Genomic DNA, 23390 nt, shown 5'->3' with positions numbered 1-23390 from the left:
GCCTGAATTTCAGAGGAATGGGTGAATTGAACACTCCACACTTTTTTTTCCCAAAGTCTTCATTCTCAATCCAAATTTTTCACAAAACTGATAGTTCTCTGGGAGCACAGGCTCTTGCTGACCCTGATAAATGATTGCCCTAATTAACAATGTTCAGTTCCCCGAGATGGCTGGAATTCCAGCTCAGGAGGGGCCTGACGTTCGTTCTAGCCTCTCATTTTCCAGATGAGCAAACTGGGGCCTGGAGAGGTTAAGTGGCCTGTTCAAAGTCACACAGTGACATCTCAGCCGTGGCGGGAAGTTGATGGCCTTGATGCCAACTTAACCTCCTCCTCAGGCTTCATCTATTAACGTAAGTAATTCCTCTCCCACTCCCTGACAATGGCAGCACCATTCCCAACACACGGCCTCTCTGCCAGTGCTGCACAGGAACCCACGGGCTGCAAGGGTCTCCTTATGCTTATCTGGCCTCAGAAAAACACAGAAGAGCCTCTCTTGTTTTCAGCTGTTGACAGTGGCCACCCACCAAAGGAAAAGGGTATGAAGGAAAACATCTCACACTTCCTTCTCAACCCCAAAGATTCACTCCCCATTCCCACTCCCCACACCCAGGTTCTCATCCAGTCACTGCTAGAAAGCAAGGCTGCCCAACTCCAATACACACCTCACCACCCAACCCATTTACCAGGCATCTTCCAGAATGACCTAGCCAAGATGGTACTTCCACCATGACACAGCTCAGAGCCCAGAACGACTCCCAACACACAACAAAATGCATCCAAACTCCCGTCAGCCTGGCCTCCAAAACCTTCCTAAATTGAATTCAGTCCACCTATTCCATCTGATCTGCCCAAGGCTTCAATTCAAACCCTGTGTCAAACACATTCCTCTTTGTACTGGGTCAGGCCCATTCCCAATTACAGACCTTGGTATAATATCTACAACTCTCTGTAGAAAGTACCCAAAAAAGAATCAATTATGTAATGCAGTATTTCCCCAGAAGTATGCTATGGAATGAAATATTGTGGAAGATTCTTTGAAAAAAGATTTGCGGCCGGGTCACACTGTGGAAAATTCTTATGGTCGAGTCCTTTCTCAGAGAATCACAATTTACATTAACCCACATATTAAAGGCTCTGAGAAGTTACATAATAAGAAAAGCCATGTAGGCCAGGTACGGTGGCTCACGCCTGTAATCCCAGCACTTTGGGAGGCCAAGGCAGGCAGATCACTTGAGGTCAGGAGTTTCAGACCAGCTTGGCCAATATGGTGAAACCCCGCCTCTACTAAAAATACAAAAATTAGCCAGGTGTGGTGGCACAAGCATGTAATCCCAGCTACTCAAGGCAGGAGAATCACTTGAACCTGGAAGCCAGAGGTTGCAGTGAGCCAAGATCACACCACTGCATTACAGCCTGGGTGACACAGTGAGACTCCGTCTCCAAAAAAAAAAAAAAGCCATTAACTTTATTTCATGAGTTCCCAAGTTTATCTCAGCTCTTCCTTCCTTTCTCCACCTCTACCACTGCCATGTGACTCCAAGCTGCCAACGTTTCCTTCCCGGGCAACAGCAAGACCCTCCAAGCTGGTCTACCCACATCCCCTCTTCTGCCCTTTCCAATCCATCCCCACACACTGGGGCAGGAGAAATTATTTTGAATTCCAAATCAGATCATGTCACCCTCCAACAAATGCTTCAGTGGCCTTCTTGCGCTCTTAAGGATAAACGCAAAAATAAAAAACAAATCTCCTTAATTCAGTCCAATGTCTGTATCATCTACCTACCCTTCCAGCCCCATCTCACGCCACACTCCTCCTCCTCACCCACCCCATCCTTCTACTGGCTTTTAAAAAAAAGTTCCTCCTGGACCATACTTCCTCCCACCCCAGGGCCTCTGCATGTCTGCCTGAAGACTCTGCCTCCTCTCTACCAATCCTCACCTCCTCAAGGAAATGGTCCCTGACCACCCAAATGAGGTCAAATCCTAGCCCCTCTCCTCCATAAGCCTTGTCATGGGTGCGATTTTTATTTACTTGTATGATTTTTTTCTTATGTTTTCTGTAAACGTTTTAGGATAGACAGCATGCATCCATTTTTGCTCATAGGCTTAATACAGTGTCTGGCCACAAGTAAATACTCAAAAAAAGAAAAAACAAACAAACAAAAAACAAATAAACAAACAAACAAAAACAGGTTGGGCACAGGGGCTCATACCTGTAATCCCAGCACTTTGGGAGGCCAAGGTGGATGGATCACTTAAGCCCAGGGGTTTGAGACCAGCCTGGGCAACATGGCAAAACCTTGTCATTACAAAAGCTCCTTGAGAGGCTGAGGTGGGAGAATCGCTTGAGCCCGAGAGATTGAGGCTGCAGTGAGCCATGATCAAGCTACTGCACTCCAGCCTGGGCAACAGGGTGAGACCCTGGTCTCCAAAAAAAAAAAAAAACTGTTTCACCAATCAACCTAAGTATGAGCAACTGATGTGAAAAAACAAAGCACAACACAAGACTATATATTCTATAGTGGAGACAAGAACCCAATGCTATGAAGAGGAGGTGAGGGAGCCTTAACTCTATTTGGGTGAGACGGGTAAAGCTGCAGAGTGCTTGGTGCCACACACAGAGGGAAGGGAAAGGCAGTGCAGATGGAAAAAAAACAGCACATGCCACAGTGTGGTACCTGTGGACGGGCTGCTTTCTGCTCAATTCTGTTTTCCATCTAGACCATCCCCACCTCTGATCCTCAAGGGTACAGAGAATGTCTTTCACACTCTTCTCAGGGTGACACTGAGGGCACCAGGAAAATGGAAGTGCCCACTAATGTGAGAAAGAAATGCCTCCCTATACAACGGCTGGGCTTCTTCCCTGCAGGACTCCTACAGGCCGCCGCCTGTGTGTGCATGGGTGCAAGCCTGCATCTCTGCTGCACAGCATACATGCTCAGCTCCTGTGGCCTGAGCTGAAGCCACCATTTCCAGATTCCGCAGGGCCTGCCCCTCTGCCTGGCCCACCCACACCCTCCATTCCTGTGGAACTGCTGCATTTCTGGAAACTGTAGCCCTCTCTTTCACCTCATTCTGTGGTAAGCAGCTAGCTCCAATAATTTTCCTATTTATGTTAAATAAGAAGCAGAGAGTGAAGAGGTTCAGGCCACTCAAAACCCTTGTCTGCGGACTTTTACTTTGCAGGATCAAAGTTGAAGCATGAGAATGTGTCTTTATTCTTTTTCCCCTGCTGAGGCCAAGAGACACATGCCAGACGCTTCTCCTGGAGTGTGCTGTCACAACAGGAACCCTGCCACCACCCGCCCCACCCTGCTCCCCCCACCTGCCCCCAGTTCCCACTCCAATCTAACTAGGCCTGTTCTTTGTTCCACAAAACAAACAGTGAGTTCCGCCTGTCAGGGCAGACAAGGTGCACACACACAGGAGCAAACAAAGAGGCCCTATTGCCAAAGGCCTTCTTTCCTGTTGGACCAACGCTGTCACTGGTGCCCTTTGTTTGAAGTCACCAGATGCACCAGGCACTTACAGAGACCTGCCAGAAGATCCCTGGGCCTGCACCAGCTGGGATATCAGTCCCCAGCCATCCCCATACCACCAAACACAGCAGGATGTGGGGCCTCGGGGGTGTCAGACTCCCATTCCTGGGGTCTGCTGCTCTGTTTGGATTGCTGAAGTGCTGCTTCCACACAACGTGGATGCAACTGCCATCCTTCTCAGCATTGCCGGACTCAGCAACCACAGAGCAGTTGCTGTGCCTGGCCCCTGGCCCTTCTCCCCTCTCTGAGTCTATCAGCACCCATCTGTTGGTGGCCAGACACTGTACTACCAAGTCTTGAATGTATGGGCTCATTTCACCCTCACTGTGCTGTGTGTGCTGGGCTCTGTAATTATCCTCATTTTATTGATTAGGAAACAGGGGCTCCAACCAGTGAGGTGTCCTGACTCAAGGCACACAGCCAGGATTCGATGTGAGTCTGACTCCGGGGCTCATGCTTTCATCCTCTACAATATACCACCTACCACCCCAACTACTAGCGAAAGGCCACCAACCTCTTTCTTGATCATTCCTTTACAAGACAGACTTGGAATGGAGTAAAGCAGCAGTCCCCAACCTTTTTGGCACCAGGGACCAGTTTCGGGGAAGACAATTTTTCCATGGATCGGCGGAGGTTGAGGGGAGGGATGGTTTCAGGACTAAACCATTCCATCTGAGATCATCAGGCATTAGTTACTACAGATTCTCATAACGAGAATGCAACCTAGATCCCTCGCATGCACAGTTAACAATAGGGTTCGTGTTCCTGGTCCCTAACAGGTCACAGACCTATACCGGTCCATGGCCTGAGGGCTGGGGACCCCTAGAGTAGAAGGCAGGGCTCAACCCAAATATCAGGTCAAGCACAACTCTTGATCTTCTCAATAGGTAATTCTGTTAAAAATTACCATGATTTTCTGAGAAACAGTCACGTTTTGGTTTTAAGGCCCTACAAGTAAGGAACTAAGGCTGTTTGGAGGGTTTTGTTTTGTTTTTAACGTATTTGTCGCCTTGGTAAGCCTGTCTAAGTGAGCTTTAGAATAACCCTGAGAACATTTTCCCAGGAAACACACACTTCCCTCCTCCTGTCTTTCACTCATTTATCTTATCTTGGAGTTCATGAGGCTCCATTCCACAGTCATTCCTGGTTATCAGTTTTGCTTTTACAAACAGCATTTATCTGGATTGCCAAGACATTCTTGGCCTTCTGGAAATATGCTTTCATTTTTTTTTTGTCAATTACTTGCTTTATGTGCTTCCAAAGTTATGTTTTCACATGAAAATAGATGTCTTCCCAATTCCCTTGGCCTTCACTTGGTATTAACAAAATTTACAATGGAACTGGGACCTAATGCTTTATTAAAGTCTATCTACATCAGGGAAAATAGGGCTGGTCACACTCCAAGTCATGTGAAACACCTCCCAAGACAATATGGATTCATTTAACACCCTTACTTGGTGCTTATAAGTGCCTCCCCAAAATCATTCATCAGTGCTCTCATATGTAGAGCTTGAAAACAGTAGAGTGGCTAAACCTTTGTATTTTCCTAGATGGAGAGTCCCTAGGGCTGATTATTTACTGTCATCCTTTCTTTCTCTCTTTAATGCTGTTCCTAGGTCAAAAGGGCAAACAAAGGCTGTTTTTGAATCATTGCAGGTATAAAACCAGAAATTCACATTTTACAAGACATTTGATTTTAAAGAAACAAGCTGGTAACAACCATGAGGAATACTTGACACAGAAGGGAGGCCTTCCCACAAGACAGCTCAATGCCACCTCGAGGTCTCAGAGCTGGCAGAGGTTCCAGAGTCACTGCATCTTACAATCCACCAAGATGCCGGTAATGAGACCAACACCAACTGGAAGGCATGGTGGTAAATGAGCTGACTGAGAAAGCAAGAAGGGTACTGATGATACCATGCAAATGAGTTGCTGACAGCTGGTTTCTAAGTTACACACGAAAACTATTTCAGAGATTTCACAGGAAATGCTTCCTGTAAAAGCTACAGGAAGCATCATGGTTTAAGGACCCACAGGGTATAGCCAAGTTATATGAACTGATCCTCTACCCTGTAAAGCCCCCAGAAGGATGTAAAGAAAGATTTTTAAAAGACCTTCATTCAAGCCATTTCCAGTAGAGGTGATGAAAACAATCTTCACGGTTCCTGTCATACAAGGAATGAGTGATAAATCCCTAAGACAGGAGCAATGAGAAAGCTATTGCATGCAGAGAAGAGGAGCTACCTTCTGGCTTTACAGTTAGAATTATACGTGAAGCACATGGAGACATTTAGAGGGATGGCAAACACGCCAGTGTCTGAGCTCATGCCTAGACACTCGAGTTTCCAGGGAACACCCTTGGCCAAAATCTGCTGGATGAGATGCCAGCTGAACACTGTGCACCATTGCAAGTGGCTAGAGTTCAGGAATGAACAGAAAGCCATAATCCAGTTGTTCTGGGATGGAAAATGTAATGCACACCAGTTTGCAATTAGTCTGAAATGAAGAATCAGGACCATTTAGCCCCAAACAGAAAGAACAGAAAGTTCATGGGATTGGGCCGATTCCCAAAACAAAATCCATCTCTCCTCCTGCTTTTACGTTTTCTACTTCTATTTTTAATGGCTTAATCACATATGAGTAGTTTATTATAAGTTGCTCATAAATGAAGGGTGTTAAATGCTGAATCCAGGTGCAGAGGAGAAAAAAGGAACAAAGAAAAAGGGTGGTGGCAGAGGTGGACTCTTTCACAGCCTGGATTTCAACAGAACCACAGGAGGGTCCTAGAGACACGTAGAAGAGAACAAGAATTCCACCTCTGTACTTCCATCATAAACAAAGCTTCTTGGCCTCCATTTCAGAATACAGATCCTTCTCAACCCCTCCCCACTCACACACTATCCAGTTAGAAATATTCATTTGATGGCTATGCCTTGAGAACAGTAAGTCACTAGATGAACCTATAAATGTAAAACTTTTTAAATGGCAAGAACACAGGCATATAAAAATGACGGTCTTTGGAGCCTACATCCCTTGCTTTGCAGATTTATTTTTTAAGTGATTTTCAGGTTCATACCCCCATCAGTGTTTTCAAATCTCTCTCTGAGCACTTATTGCCTATCTCATTCTTCTAGGTACTGGGGGTTACAAATGTGGTACATGAATCCATCCCTCATCTACACATATTTAGGAGAGATGCCTGGTTCTCTTGGGGATCTGGACTATGTCTTGCTTATCTTCTTAGCTCCAGTACCTGGACAAATGTCATATATACAATTGGAGCTCCATAACTACTTGTTATTTGTTGAAAACCTCTGATTGTGGAAAGTAACTATGCACCTATTATAACCATAGCAGATGGAAAGAAGAGCATCGAATCTGAGAATATGCAATCTCACTAAATCCACTAAATGGCACTTCAAAGGTTTCTAAAACTTGATAGCATGTTTACTTATACACATGAGTGTATCTGTGCTGCTGCCAGGGAGTGGAGCTTATGATCATCCAGAAGTCCTACTAACTCATGGGTCTTCATTCTATAGTTAATCCCCAAAACTGAAAGAAAAAGAAACAGCAGATATCATGTATCTCTTTTCAGTTTAATCAAGTTGATTTTTAATCCCTTGTTTCTGACCATTGAGATCATTGTGAATCTTGGTTCTGCCATTTTGTACTTGGGCTGTCTCTGCCTGCTTTGGGTCACGTACAGTCTTGATAAGCATGCTTTCTGTGTCTTTATGTCATGAAAAACAAGTTAACATGACAGGACCAAGAGTTCTGTCATCCATCACTAGAAAGCTCCTTCCAAAATCTGTCTGTGGCCCAAATCTCCTTGCCTAGTAACCCTGTCAAAAGAAGAGAGCACAATTGGAGTAATTCTGAATGACTGCAGACTTGTAAGGATCATCTTCTTCAGCTCTTACTTAAATTTTAATATTTTCAAAAGAAAGGCAAGAGGATCAATATGATTCAACTTTACCAGCATTAACTTCACTGCAAATTTGAAATCATAAACTCACTATCTAAAGTACTAATACTGGTCTAATGTATTTATTATGTTCTTTATCTTATTAACTCCTGGTATCAAACCAGACCTCAGAATCATACTCATACACTCACATTTAGCAGCTAGACTCGTCCCCTTATCCCACGTGCAGAAGGACAGATGTTATCTCATACTTCACAGTAAGGAAGTAAAATCTGGAAATAAAATGCCCATACCTGATGGCGTATTCAAGACTCTGGGACAATGATTGTTTCTTCTTCAGTGATGTGTGGGCCTGAGGCATGTAGAGTTGACAGTGTGCATGCCTGGATCTCAGCATCTACCTCCTCTCTCTGCTCATGGGTCCCCAGGTCCCCAGGCTAGCAAGGAAACTTGGGTATAACTTCCAGCATTATATGTCAAGGGAAGCTTTAATTCCCCTGAGGAAATGTTTTGGGTTTTTTTTTTCCTTATGGACAACAAAAGTCATGAAGTTGATCGTGTTTCCTTTTTCACTTTGCCAGAAGTCTCAGGACTACATCTCTAATTCACCTTCAAGATTATTGGACTACACAGCTGGGTTCTATTTGTCCTCACTATCCCCAGAATTGATTCTATTTACATTTATATTTCCTATGATCTTTTAGAAATATCTTTTTTATTTTACTCTATGTGCTCTTGTAAGTATTCTCAGATTCAACCTATGAAAAATGTCAATGTATAAACAAAGTTGCAAATCTATTGCTCACAAAGTTTCCTTGCAAATGAGAACCTAGCACTCCTTAATCTGTACACTGTTATTAGGTAGGATTGGAGTGTAGTCCTGAAATGTGTGTGATGCCTCTGAGGAAATGAATCAAGTTAGGCCCACCTCATCTTTTGAACCTCAATTTCTAGGATCAATGAACTGATCAGATCCTCTAACCTCCCTTAAGATGTGCCTCCTATTGCCAGGTCTCCAGGTTCTGCCTTCACCAGAGTCAGAAACCTAAGGCTTTAGTTGATAAATCAAGTGTATGCCTCCAGATAAGTCATCATACCTGAGGATTTCAAAGACTAAAAGCCTTAAATGAAGTAATAAAGTCTCTGACTGGAAATACCTGGAAGTGAGCTTTCCTTAGTTTTTACCTAACGTCCTTTTCCAGCTCTTGATCCCATTCAGGATACCACATTACATTCAGTCATCATTGCTCCTCAGGCTCCTCTTGGCTGTGACAGCTCCTCAGACTTTCCCTGGTTTTGATGACCGTAACAGTTTCAGGAGTTACATATACTGGGCCAGGTATATTTGCAGGAAGGAGGAGGAGGAGGGGAGTTGGTCCCAGTACTATTTGCATCTTTCTTGGGATGAACATATTTTTAAAGCACTTTTCTGACACATTCTCATTGCAAAACTTATGCTGTTCTCTAAAGTAGAGAGAGTAGGCATTTCTTTCTCTTCCTAAATTATTTGGAACTCTTCTATAACGGAGATTCATCTGTTCTTCCTACATCATGGGCATCATTATCCCGTTACTATTCTGCCTCTTAGCTACAATGTGAGCATCTTCGAGTACAGGGACTCAAAGCAAAAAGTGGTACATGTAGTGGATTCAGGAAACATATGTTCTAGGGCTCATTCTTTCATTGTATCAGCTAACAAACATGTGAGTGGGTCTTGTGTGCCAGAAGCTGTGCATAAAGATGAATGAGGAGCTCACAGCCTTGCAGGGCAGACAAGAGAGGAAGTTAACTGCAGTGCCAGTGGCAGAACAGAGATGCAACTGGTGCCACGGAGAAAGCAGTGGCACTGTGGGAAGGAGGCTGCTTGACGATGACTTCACAGAAGAGGCACCAAACTGGGTGTTAGAATATTCCCCCAGGTAGGTTTTTCTAAACGAAAAATTATCTATAGAAAAGCTTTAGATTATAGAAAAACTGCTAAAATAATACAAAATTCCCTTTCATCCCACACTCGGCTTCCCCTGTTACTGCATCTTACACGAACATGGTACATGTGTCATAATGAATGAACTAATCCTGATCTATTATTATTAACCAAAGTCCATACTTTATTCAGCTTTCCTTAGTTTTTACCTAACATCCTTTTCTGACTCTTGATCCCATTCAGGATACCACATCACATTCAGTCATCATAGCTCCTCAGGCTCCTCTTGGCTGTGACGGCTCCTCAGACTCCCTGGTTTTGATGACTGTAACAGTTTGAGGAGTACTGCACAAGGTATATTTGCAGGATGTTCCTCAGTTGGAATTTGTCTGATGTTTGGGGTAGAAAGACCATGAAGGTAAAGTGTCATTTTCAGCATATCATATCAAGGGTATATACTATCAATGTGATTGATGCTGAAATTGATCACGTGGCTGACGTAATGTTTATCAGGTTTCTCTACTGACTCCCCAACCCACCAGAAAAAGTGACTCTTTTCTCCCCCACTTCATCCTGTACACTCTGGAAGGAATTCACTATGTGCAGCCCAACTTCAAGAGTGGGGTGTGAGCCCCTACCTACTTGAAGGCAATATATCTAAATAAATTATTTGGAACTCTTCCAGAAGGTAGAGTCCTCTATTATTCCCCATTTATGTATTCAATTACTTGTTACATCAGTGTGAACACCATGAGCATTTATTTTATTTTGGGGTCATAATCCAATACTACCTTATTTTGTGACTTTGGCCACTGGCAGCTTCTGTATTTCGTTCCTGTGTCCCTGTGCCATACCTCATCAATGTGAGTGCACGCACACGCGTGTATGCGTGTGTGTGTATGTGTTTGGAGCACTTCCTTACTTTCTGGCACTGCTAGGTAGGTTTTTATAATGTGGTTTCTAAACATCAAAGCCTGCCCACGTTAACATCATCTTCAAATGCATCAACGTCATAGAACTTTAATGCCAGAGAGCGCCAGAGGTCATAAATCCAGTATCCCCATTTAATATAAGATAAAGCAAGGTTGGAGCAGTTGCCTGAGGTTACACAGCTTTTTAATAGCAGAGTAACACAGCCACTATGAGAATTCCTGATTTTTATTGCTTATTTTCATTTTTTTTCACTATTTCAAGTAACTACTGTTGTCCATGTGTAAAAGTCCAGTCTACAGTAGAGAAATTGTGTCTGTCACGAAATCTCTCCAGGTGACCAAGTTACCATCAGTAAGGCTGCACACAAAGCAGGGTTGAAAATATGCTTCCCCAACCTCCAGACATCCAGAGAAAACGCTACTGTTTTTATTTTTCTAGTAACAGCTTAATTTTCCTCACAATCTCTCTAATTTCTCTCACAACCTCTCATCTACCTACAATGGCAGTAACCCTAACTTGAACTTAATAGTTAGTAGTATCTCAGTCACTTCTGGTCTAAACAGTCTCTTTTGAGCAGATGCTTTAATATCCAAGCTTCAGCACCAAAACTAATGTCTGGGAAACCACTTGAATGGTAGGAAGCCTGGAAAATAAAACTTAAGAGGAACAGAATAGTGCTAAGACAATTCAATGAGGCAAGAATCGTCTCTTCAACCAACAGTGATGGGACAACTAATATCTACATGCAAAAGAATAAAATAGACTCCTACCTCATACTATGTTCAAAATTTAATTCAAAATGAGTCATAGACTTAAATGTAAGAGCTAAAACTATTAAATTCTTAGAAAAAGAGTAAATCTTAAATCTGCATGTCTATTTTCTATCCATTAGAAAAATATTATCTATATAAAGTTTTGGTCCATTTTCTATTTCTTTACCCCTACCATTCAAATTTAAATATTTTAATTTTAAACTAGTAAAAGCAGAATTACCAGAATCACATACCTGACATGATAACTAAATATATGACATCACTCAATTTATTGGAATTAGGTATGCTCTTGATTATTTCTCAGGAACAACAACTCATCTTTCCTACATGTTATTTCCCTGTTATTTGAGTAACTATGTAATGAGTATCTCTTTCCTACATTCAGTGATACGGGTGTGCATAAGTGTAATTTGTAACATCAGTAACTGGATTCACCATCTAATCTTCAATTCATGTTTAATTCTATTATATAGTATTTCCATAACTTTGGATACTTTAGTCAAACTTACACTTTTCATCAATTATAAAAATCAAGATGTTAATTAAGATGTTATATCAACTGTGACAATGAAGACGTTAAAAATTCCGGACTAGACAGCACTGGGCCCACTTATAGACAGGCTGTTGTGAGAGGTCCTTGAACAGCTACTGCTTCAATTTCAACCTGGCCTCCTTTGGGTAAAGCAGCAACATGGTAAGCAGCTCTAGTAGAAAAACCACTCTTAAAATACTGTTTGTAGATTACATTGACAGCCCTGAAGTCATTTGTGTCAGCTAGCCAAACAGTTGTTTTTACCACATTAGTGAAGTCACAGCCTGCAGCTTTCAAAATATCACCCATGTTCTTAAGGGCCTGTTTAGCTTCTTCTGTTACCCACTCTTGGCACAAGCTGTGCACTCGAAAGGTTCATGCCTAGCTCTCCTGAAATGTAAAGGATCCCATCAACTAACGCAGCTTGACTGAAGGGACCAGTGTACCCTTGGGCTTTCTCAGTGTTGATCACCTTTCTGATCAAGGATGACATGGCTAAGTCTTCTCTCTTGCACCCCCTTCGGGAGAAGCAGTCCCTACACCAGTTCTGCTCACTTCTCACTCGACTGCAGAAGAAGAGAAGGTCCTCATGACCTTGGATGAGGAAATGGTTTCTTAGATACGACACAAGTACCAACAGAAAAAAAAGTAAACTGGACATCATGAAAATTAAAAATCTTTGCGCTTCAAAGGATAGCATTTAAAAAGTGAAAAGACAATCCAAAGAAGGGGAGAAAATTTTGCAAATTAAATATGTACTAAGAGACTGATATCCAGAATATATAAAGAACCATTACAACTCAATAATAAAAAGACAACCCAATTTTAAAATAGGCAGATAATCTGAACAGATAGCTCTCCAAAGAAGACATATAAACGGCCAACAAGCACATGAAAAGATACTTGATATCATTAGTTATCAGAGAAATGCAAATCAAAGCCACGATGAAATACCATTTCACACCCACGAACATGGCTATCATAAAAAAGGCAGATAATAACAAGTGTGGGAGAGGATGTGGAGAAATGAAGACCCTCAGGGATTACTAGGGGAATGAAAAATGGTTCTGTCACTTTGGAAAACATTTTGGGAATTCCTCAGTTATTTTATGACCCAGCAACTCTACTCCCAGGTATACACGCCAAAGAAATGAAAACGTCTGTCCATGCAAAACCTTGTACCCTCTGTATACTCGAAAACTATATCCAGAGACTGTAGAATATTGGTGACTCTCTTTGAGAGAGGTAATCTAAAGGTTTTTTTCTCCCCACTTAGCCTATCTGGCAGCATTTGAACTTTTACAGCAACTCTGTTTCGCAGATCTGCACATTAAGAGAAGTAAAAAACTAGTAAAGGCAATGTTCTCAATAACAGCACAATCTACAAAGCTAGCAACTCATCACAATTCTAATCACTTGGTTCTGTATAAATATCTGCCTCAACATGGATCTTTTTAAAATATAAAATAACCTGAACAAAAGGAAAATCTGAGTATATAGATTCATTTGGTAACAACCAATGACACTTATATTATTACCAATATCAGAGAATGCCAACCCTTAAGAATTCCTCAAAATGCTTTTGAGAAAATATGTATCCTAACCCAGTATGTCAGTACTGGCCAAATGGTCCCACTAAGTATCACTTTTGCCCAGAAAAACAGCAATAAACCAATCCTCCTCTTTTACCTTTTTTTGACTCTGTATACCTGAAAATAAGTAATGTTGGCTGAAGTCAAAATAAGCTTTAAAAAAAAAGTTGAATAAGCTCAAGAAAAGAAAGAAAAAGTTGTTCTTTGCAACTCATTTACCATCTTGGAAAAACCCATCTCCCAAGGAGAAGTACTCTCGTTCTTCATAATATGAATTTGCAAATATTCATCTCTTCCCTCCATCAAAATGCACACATACAATAAACTGTCTAATCCTAGTCTTTCTAGTTGCTGGGCAATTAGAGTTTAGTGTGGTTGCACTGGTAATAAAGGTATTTTAAGTTTGTACACTTAAAAGCTTCACTTGCATCAGGAAATAGTTGAACTGGGCTGGGAAAACTAGCAGCAAAGAAGTAGATAATCTACATAATACCTCAAGCATGGCTGGTAGGGCCAGGTCTACAATTATTGTGACATCTGTAAGAAGTTCTAAAACACCACTCCCAATGGAAATATAAAACAAGGACAGAATGCAAACAGCCTCCCCCTTAGGAGCATGCAACTATTGCAAGCACCTGTTGGGCCCAACCAAAATCAGTAGCTTCAGCCTAGGCTTTCTCTTGTGCCAGATACCCCTCTTCGGATGTCCCACAGATGCCTCAAACTCAACACGGTCAGATTCAACATGCACAAAATGGAAGTCCTCATCCCACTTACCACTCCAAGACGTGGACCTCCTCTGGTCCTTCTCAATGCCTCCAATATTCACCAGTCACCTAACGTAAAAGCTGAAGGTCACCCTTGACAAGCTATTCTCACTCATTCTCTCCAATCAATCCACAGCTGTGAGGAGGGACTTCAGTTAAAAGGCTAAAATTTTGGGAATAAGAGAGAGGAAGACTGGACAGACTCATATGAGTGACAGAATGGACCAGACTTGCTGATAAGAACAGTTTATAACTCTTGCAGAAGTGCCCAGTATCTGTCTGGCTTTCCGACTCTGTTTCTCTCTTTCTCGCTGATTTATTTGACCCCCTCTTCCTTTCCCCCCATGACCTCTTCCCTGACTCTTTGCAGTGATATCATTCCCATTTCCACAAAGAGAAACAAAGTCATGTGGCCCTAAAGTTTGGTTAACATTTTCTGACAGATGACCTAACACAGGAGAAGCAGGGAAGGTTGACTGGGACCAAATTCCTTGACCACATCTATTAGCTGATCCCTGAAAGAGGTGAAGTTTCAGGCCTCAGCATGGTGAGCCTGCCCCTGCCCTGGAGCACCAATAAGGCAGCTGATTCCACAGGTCACCACCTCAGTCTGCCTGAGTCAGCCCGGGCCCTGCTCCTGACTCACCCTCACTTCTGATTCCAGACCCCTGACTCAGCTACTCACACATTCCTGACTTCCTGGCCCTTGACTGGTTTGCTGACTTACCTTGGCAGACCTTTGAATTTCTCTAGAGGCCAATGCTAGACTATTAGGAGAGGTTAGTGAGACGGGGCACCAGAAGAAAGAAATGGCAGGTGGCTAAACTCCTTTTAAATCAGCATCCGGAGAGCTGTGCTGCTGCCATCAAAGAATGGCATACAGGACATTCTATGTACGTCTATCTGAAAAGATCCTCCAAATGCATTGTGAGAGAGGAAAAAGGTGGTGTCAAAAGTATGATCCAAAATATGTTTTCTTCTACCCTATACTCTTATGCATTGTTCAATTTAATTTAAAGCAAGCTTTTTCTATCATTTCTTTTTACTAAAGCAACTACAAAATAAAAAATTCCACACAATTACAATTTGAATGGGAAAAAGCCTCTGTGGCAAATACTATGACACTTCACATATCCTCCACTACTTACTTTTAACATGAAAATATAATTAGATTTGTAAACCATCAAAAAGGATGTATTTCTATTTTTTGTATAACTCAGGCTGTGAATAAAGATAACTTGTCCAACTAGTAACAATATTTCTATTGCCAAAGGAAAGAAAAATCACTTATTTTTATCCTTCAGGTTGATTCATATTTACTATTTTTGAAATCTCTTTCTAGCAAAATATACAATCTTTTCAAGAATATATACCAAGATAAACCATATCCTGAGCCATAAAACAAACCTCAACAAATGTAAAAGGACTGAAATCATACAGACTGGTTTTCTAACCAAAATGGACTCGAACTAGACAACAGGCAAACACCCAAGCACTTAGAAATTAAACAACACACTTCTAAGTAATCCATGGGTCAAAGAGCAAGCCTCAAGAAAATTTTTTTTTAAACACACACTGACCTGAATGGAAATTAAAATAAAATATATGGCATTAAATGTTGATACTAGAAAAAAGGAAGTCTGAATCCAATAATCGAAGCTCCTACCTCAAGAATCTGGAAAAAGAAGAGCAATATAAATCCAAAGCAAGCAGAAGGAAAGAAATAATAAAGAACAGAAATCAATGAAACTGAAAACATTAAAAAAAATAGAAAAAAAAAAACCCAATGAAACGAAAAACTGATTCTTTTAAAAGAATGAGTTCATGTCCTTTGCAGGGACATGGATGAAGCTGGAAACCATCATCCTCAGCAAACTAACACAGGAACAGAAAACCAAACACTGCATGTTCTCACTCATAAGTGGGAGTTGAACAATGAGAACACAGGGAGGGGAACATCACACACCGGGGCCTGTCAGTGGATTGGGGGGTAAGGGGAAGAAGCTCATTAGAAGAAATACCTAATGCATGCGGGGCTTAAAACCTAGATGATGGTTTGATAGGTGCAGCAAACCACCATGGCACATGTATACCTGTGTAACAAACCTGCACGTTCAGCACATGTATCCCAGAACTTAAAGTAAAATAAAAAATAAAAAATCTAAAAAGCACTAATCAAATGTTAACAAAAAAAATCAGTAAGATTGACAAACTTCTGGTAAGACTGACAAAGAAAAAAAGGATAAAATACAAATTACCAATATCAGAAATTAAACAAGATATATTACCACAGACCCTGCAGACATCTATAAACGACTCAACACACATCTGACAACTTAGATGAAATGGACCAATTCCTTAAAAAGTACAAACTACCACAACTTATGCGATATTAAATATAATAATTTGAATAGCCTCATAACTATTAAGGAAACTGAATTCATATTTTAAAACTCCCCCAAAAGAAATGTCCAGGTATAACTGGTTTCAGTGGAGAATTCTACCTAGTGTTTAAAAAAGAATAAACATCAATTCTACACAATCTCTTCCAGAAAATAGAAGAGGAAGAAATCCTTCTCAACTCATTTAATGATGTCAGTATTATTCAATATCAAAATCCAAATAGTACCCTAAAAGAAAGGAAAATATGAAAAAAGGACTACAAGCCAATATATTTCATTAATATAGACACAAGAATCCTTAACAAAATACAAGCAAATAAAAGCCAGCAATTTATAAAAGAATTATACAGTAGGATCAAGTGAAGTTTATTCCAGGAATGCTAGGCTGGTTTGATAGTTTAAAATCAGGAGAGAAAAATCACATGATCATATCAATAAATGCAGAGAAAGCATTTAACAAAACTCAAAATCCATTCATGATTTAAACTTTCTTTAAGCTCCAAACAAATTATGAATAGAGAGGAACATTCTCAACTAAAGAGCTTCCAATTCACAAAAGATCTATAATTAACAGTATATTTATAGTAAGAAACTGAATACCTCCCCCTAAGACTGAGACTAAGGCTGGGATACCTGCTCCCGCCACTCTGATTCAACATAGTATTGGAGCTTCTAGCCTGCATAATAAGGCAGGAAATAAGAAGCAAAAGGTATATAAATCAGAAAGGATCAGAAAGCAAGAAATAAAACTGTCCCTGTTTGCAGATGACATGATTGTCTATATAAAAAATCCCAAGGAATCTATCACCTCCCTGTCACAACAACAACAACAACAACAACAAAAACTTTGTAGAATATGTGATTTCAGCAAGGTAAAGAAAGAAAGGTCCTGATATAAAATAAACATAAATAAAAACATACAAATGCATTTCTGTATGCTAGCAATGAACAGAAGGATACTAAAATGTAAAAATATACCATTTATAATCACTCAAAAACATTAAACCCTTAGGTATAAGTCTAGCACAACACATACAGGACTTGTATGCTTGAAAATACAAAATCAAATGATGAAAGCAGTGAACATCTAAATAAATGGAGATTTACTTAGACCATGTACATGGACTGGAATACTCAACATAGTCATACTCAACCTATCAAAACTTCAGCAAAATTTGTATAGATACAGACAAGGTAATTCTAACATTTATATGAAAAGGTAGGCCAGGCGCAGTGGCTCACTCCTATAATCCCAGCACTTTAGGAGGCCGAGGTGGGCGGACCACCTGAGGTCAAGAGTTCAAGATCAGCCTGGGCAATGTGGTGAAGCCCTGTCTCTATTAAAAATACAAAAAAATTAGCCAGGCGAGGTGGCGGCTGCCTGTAATCCCAGCTACTTGGGAAGTTGAGGCAGAAGAACTGCTTGAACCTGGAAGGCAGAGGTTGCAGTGAGCAGAGATCATGCCATTGCACTCCAGTCTGGGCAACAAGAGTGAAAGTCCATCTCAAAAAAAAAAAAAAAAAAAGAGAAAAGAAAAGAAAAGGTAAAGTAACTAGAATAGCTAAAACAATTTTAAAAAAGAATAAAGTGGAAGATTCAGTCTACCAGATTTTAAGACATAATATAGCCACAGTCATCAAAACTATGTGATATTGGTAGAGGGATAGACACACAGGTCAATGAAACAGAATAGAGAGCCCAGAAATTAACACAAAAATGCCCAACCCACTTTTACAGAGGTTCAAAAGCAATTATTGCAGGAAGAATAACCCTCTCAACAAATGGCGCTGGAGCAACTGGATATTCACAGGCAAAATAAATAAACCTCAAACTAAACTTCCACCTTACACAAAATTTAACTCAAAATGGACTGTGAGCTTAAATGTAAAATGCAAAACTAAGAAACCTTTAGAAAACAAAAACACAGAAGAAAATCTCTGGGATCTAAGGTAGGAAAATAATTCTTAGACTTGACACCAAAAGCACAATCCATAGAAGGAAAAACTAAATTGGACTTCATCAAAACTAAAGACTTGTACCTTTCAAAGACCTTGTTAAAAAGGTATTTTGTTTTGTTTTGTTTTGTTTAGTTTTGTTTTACTAGAGATTGGAAGAATGTCTTTACAAACCACATATTTGACAAAGTGCTCATATCTAGAATACACAAAAAATTTCCAAAACTCAACAGTTTAAAAAAAAACAAACCCCAAACAATCCAATTAGGAAATGGGCAAAAGACATGAATAGATATTTCACCAAAGAGGATATACGTGGCAAAAGAGCACATGAAATGACATTCAACATGATTGGCCATTAGAAAACTGCGTAAAACCACAATATAATATCACATATACCTATCAGAATGGCTAAAATACAACATATTGACAATGCCAAATGCTGGGAACAATTCAGAGAAACTGGGTCACTCATACATTGCTGTTGGGAATGCAAAATGGTGCAGCCATTCTGGAGAGTAGTTTTGCAGGTTCTTTAAAAGCTAAACATGTAATTACCATTCACCCTAGCAATTGCACTCCTAGATATTTATCTCAGAAAAAAATTAAATCACATTCACACTCCTAGATATTTATCCCAGAAAAAAATTAAAACATATTCACACTCCTATTTATCCCAGAAAAAAATTAAAACATATTCACACAAAAAGCTGTGTTCATAGAAGCTTTATTATAATAGTACAAAACGAGAAACATCTCCTAAGTCCTTCAATGAGTGAATGGTTGAACAAACGGTGGTGCATCTATACTATAGAATACCACTGAGCAATAAAAAGGGAAGAACCTGTTGATACATGCAGCAGCTTGGAGGAATCTCCAGAGAACAATGCTGAGAGAAAAAAGCCAATTCCAAAAGGTTACATTCTGTATGATTCCATCTATATACCATTCTGGAAACAATAAAATTTAAAAACCAGAGAAAAGCACAGTAGTTGGGTCAAGGAGGGATGGGAGGGAAAGCGAGATGGCATGGCTATAAAAGGACAACATGAAGAATGCGGGGAGTGATGTAAATGTTCTATATCTTAGCTGTATCAATGTCAGTATCCTGGTCATGCTATTGTACTATAATTTGCAATACATTACATTTGGGGGAAACAGGATAAAGGGTATATGGCATCTAGCTGTATTTTTTTTTTACAATTGCATATAAATTTATAATTATCTCAAAACGTTTGATTTTTTAAAAATTCTTTTTTAAACTTTGCCCATCTTTAAAAAAAAAACAAAAAAACTCAGGTCTTTCCTGGATCACTGGCTTGACTAACAAACATACTATTTATTGGTTGAGCTGATAATTTCTGGATACAAAGAGAAGGCATTTAAGGTGTACTGTTCATTAAGGAATGATTTGGGGGAAATAATAGAAAATCTACAATGACATATCAAACAAAGTTGGTTTCAAGAGGAAGGGGGATGGCCTAAACCAACTGGTAAGAGTAAGAAGGTTCCAGATCCACTGAGTAATGCCCCAAGTTCACAGACTGATCACTGGAAACCAAAAGCATATCTGTCTCCTCTTTAGAAGGCTGTATAAATTCTCAGCCAGAGCATACAATTTTTTTTAATGAATATTAGTTTCATTCTGAAAGATGGGATATGGGTCATTTAAATTCTTCTGATGTCTTTCCAATGATCTCTTCAAACTCCTGCCCAAAGACCACCAGAGACAGCTACAACTAACTGGACTATGGTATTTTCCCCCACAGACAAATGATAGTTGTAACTTTTTAAAGTATTACATTCAGTGCATATTTTCTTTCTTTTTTTCTTTTTTTGAGACAGAATCTCACTCTGTTGTCCAGGCTGGAGTGCAATGGCAGGATCTCAGCTCACTGCAACCTCCGCCTCCTGAGTTCAAGCAATTCTCCTGCCTCACCGTCCCAAGTAGCTGGGATTACAAACGTACACCACCACACCCAACGAATTTCTTTGTATTTTAAGTAGAGACAGGGTCTTACTATGTTGGCCAGGCTGGTCTCAAACTCCTGACCTCAGGTGATCCACCCACCTCGACCTCCCAAAGTGCTAAGATTACAGGCGTGAGCTCCTGGCCTCAATGCATATTTTCATACCCATGCTCAATGCTGTGGACAGAGAGACCCTAGAAATAAGAGGTATAAAAATTACCCATCTCAGGTGACAAAAGTTTCATTTATCCTCTTCTAGAGTCTCACAGTTCACACTTTATTTCAAAAGTCACTTATTTAGTAACCACATACTGCTAATACTGCAATAAAACCAACACTTGCTGCCACAGCTCTTTGGGATAACCGTGAGCCAAAATTCCTGGAGCAGAAATCTCACCTGGCATAATATGTAGCTCACGGCTTCTCCTCCATCCTTTGCTGTCACCCTCTCACACCTTTCAGACTCACCTTTTCCCCCTTTATCCTCTAGATATTTAGGTCAAACTCCTCTTTCACTTCTTGGTGCTACCAGCTTCCCTGCTTCCTCTCCACACCACCTCCCATCTTCTCACTCTCCCTTTGCACTTTTCTCCTTCCTGCCTCCCCTGTACCTCATTCCCATCATACTTCAAACTGCTCTGCCTGTTTCGTTTTGTTTTGTTTTTTGTTTCTTGAGAAGGAGTCTCATTCCATCACCCAGGCTGAAGTGCAGTGGCACAATCTCGGCTCACTGCAACCTCCATCTACTGCGTTTAAGCGATTCTCCTGCCTCAGCCTCCCAACTAGCTAGGATTACAAGCATACACCACCATGCCCAGCTAATTTTTGTATTTTTAGTAGAGACAGGGTTTCACAATGTTGGCCAGGCTGGTCTTGAGCCCCTGATCTCAGGAGATCTGCCCGCCTCGGCCTCCCAAAGTGCTAGGATTATAGGCATGAGCCACCATGCCCAGCCCCTTTGCCCGTTTCTAATGCTGATTGTTTCTATTGCTGGGCACTAGTCAGTCCCCAGGCCTCTTCCCTCTAGCTCCTGCCCTTCCTTTCCCATGACCCCTTTTTCTGGCTTACTCTGTTTTTCACTCCCATCCTCCACACCCTCACCTTGGTCCAACTGCCTTCTCCAAAAGTACATGCATGTTTACAGAGCATGTATTTGTTGGCTGGATAAAGGTGCCAGCCAATGTACTAGAAAAAGCAATAAACCAGGGACCCAAAAGCTGGATGTCAGAACCATCTCAAACAACTCCTTCCACCTTCCTGGAGAGCTGGGGGAAGGAGAGTGGCAAGTGGGCTTCTGCAGTGCTTTGCAGCTAGCTATTGATGGACAATTAATCAGATTCTACTTAAGAGATCAATAAACAGATTAATTTAGATACTCCCTAATAAGGTAAGAATCTGGGCCAGGAGCTGTAGCTCACACCTGCTATCCCAGCACTTTGGGAGGCAGAGGTGGGAGAACCACTTGAGCCCAGGAGTTCGATACCAACATGAGCAACATGGCAAAACCCCATCTCTAAAAAAAATACAAAAAGTAGCCAGAGGTAGTGGCACTCACTTGTAGTCCCAGCTACTCGGTACGCTGAGCTGGAAGGATGACTTGAGCCTGGGAGGTTGAGGCAGCAGCGAGCCATGATTATGCCACTGCACTACAGCCTGGGTGACAGTGCGAGACTCTCAAAAAAGGAATCTACCCTTGGGTCACCATGTATCCTTTCACAGTCTAGGCCTATCTAGCAGCTAATGAGACCTTTTAAGCTATTAACAGCTTTCCACAACACACCACAAGACAATCATTGCTCTGGAGCAGGCTTTATTTCAGGGAAGGGAGGTAGCAATGTCTACAGTGAGAGGATCCCATCCAGTTAAAGTGCCTTCCAGAAGGAGCTGTGCTGTTGACTTGAGGATGTTTAATCAGTTGAACCTTCTCGCAGCACCAGAGGCAAAAGATTCGGAACTTCTCAAGAAACAAAAACTGTGAATTTAAAATGAAAGAAGCATGGGGGACGGGGAGGCTCTCCACCTGCAATATCTACCAGGCCCACATGTTGTTCTGCCGCCTCTCCTACAGAGCATCTTGATCACTGTGGCCTTTGTCCTCCTACCACAATGAGCAGCTCCCATGGAGAGCCAGGCCCCTGACCTTGTGTGCCCTCTTTGTGAGCCCCATGAACACCATGAGCCCACGGTCCTGGCTGCTAGATGCAAACAGGGCCGGATGTACAGGAATGTCAGCCGTAAACTCAGAGACAGGATTAACCTCAAAACAAGAAGTCATTTTGGGGCCTTACTATCCTGTTAGTTAAATGACAGGCCAGACTCTAATTAATTTCTACTAGTGTTTTGTCAAGGTCAACACCAGTGGCTACACAGGGGCAAAGTAAATTATTAACCCTCCTTCTCCACTGGGCCTGAATCAGCCAGAGAGTTCACCACCTGCCAGTCACGTTTTCTCTCCAGTTCAGCAGCAGGAGGGGCATGGTACACAGCACAGGCATCTGCTTCTGGCCTGAAGGGTCACTAAGACAGCTACAGGAAGTGGCAATGAGTTTAACCTGCAAGGGAAACAGTTCACAATGGGACGGGGAGAAGGAAGCGCTGCACACAGGGTAGGAGCCTGGCATCCTGGTGCCTCCAAAACCCCGAAACCAAGCAGCAAAGGAGCCATGGAAGGCTTCTTCTCACAAAAAGTCATAGGCTTAGAGTCATGAAATGCCTTGACCAGGCAGAAAGAGGTCCCTGTAAATCAGAGAGCATGAGGGGTCCAAAGAACATACCTTTCCTTTGGACTTGGCATATGCTGGACTCAAGTTTAGGGTCATAGTTATAAACCCAACTGGCCCAAAATACTTCCCCAGATGGACTCTATCGGACAACCTCACTGCCTATTTTCCAAAATTTACTAATGCCTTGGTTCTTGCTCCAAATACATGAAGAACCCAGTGTTTTCCAACGAAGTTTACTAGCATCTAAGTCTTCATTGCACTGTCATCCAGCAAACACTTTGCAGAGTAGATGTCTTTGGGCTCTTGGACAATTCAGGGATGGAAAAAACAAGATTTTCACATCCTCCTG

The 23390-nt window shown here is 41.4% G+C and overlaps 1 protein-coding gene and 1 pseudogene across 7 annotated transcripts in view; both read right to left on the bottom strand.

Annotated features, from left to right (window-relative positions):
* CGNL1 (cingulin like 1) overlaps positions 1-23390 on the bottom strand; it is a 174038-nt gene that overhangs the window by 49965 nt on the left and 100683 nt on the right. The window lies entirely within an intron of this gene.
* On the bottom strand, positions 526-12124 carry LOC106633828 (2-iminobutanoate/2-iminopropanoate deaminase-like; annotated as a pseudogene).

The sequence above is a fragment of the Pan paniscus genome, chromosome 16 (genome assembly GCF_029289425.2).
Source record: "Pan paniscus chromosome 16, NHGRI_mPanPan1-v2.0_pri, whole genome shotgun sequence".
NCBI lineage: Eukaryota > Metazoa > Chordata > Mammalia > Primates > Hominidae > Pan > Pan paniscus.
Note: the sequence above shows the minus strand (reverse complement) of the source record. Positions and strands in the feature narration are given on the sequence as shown.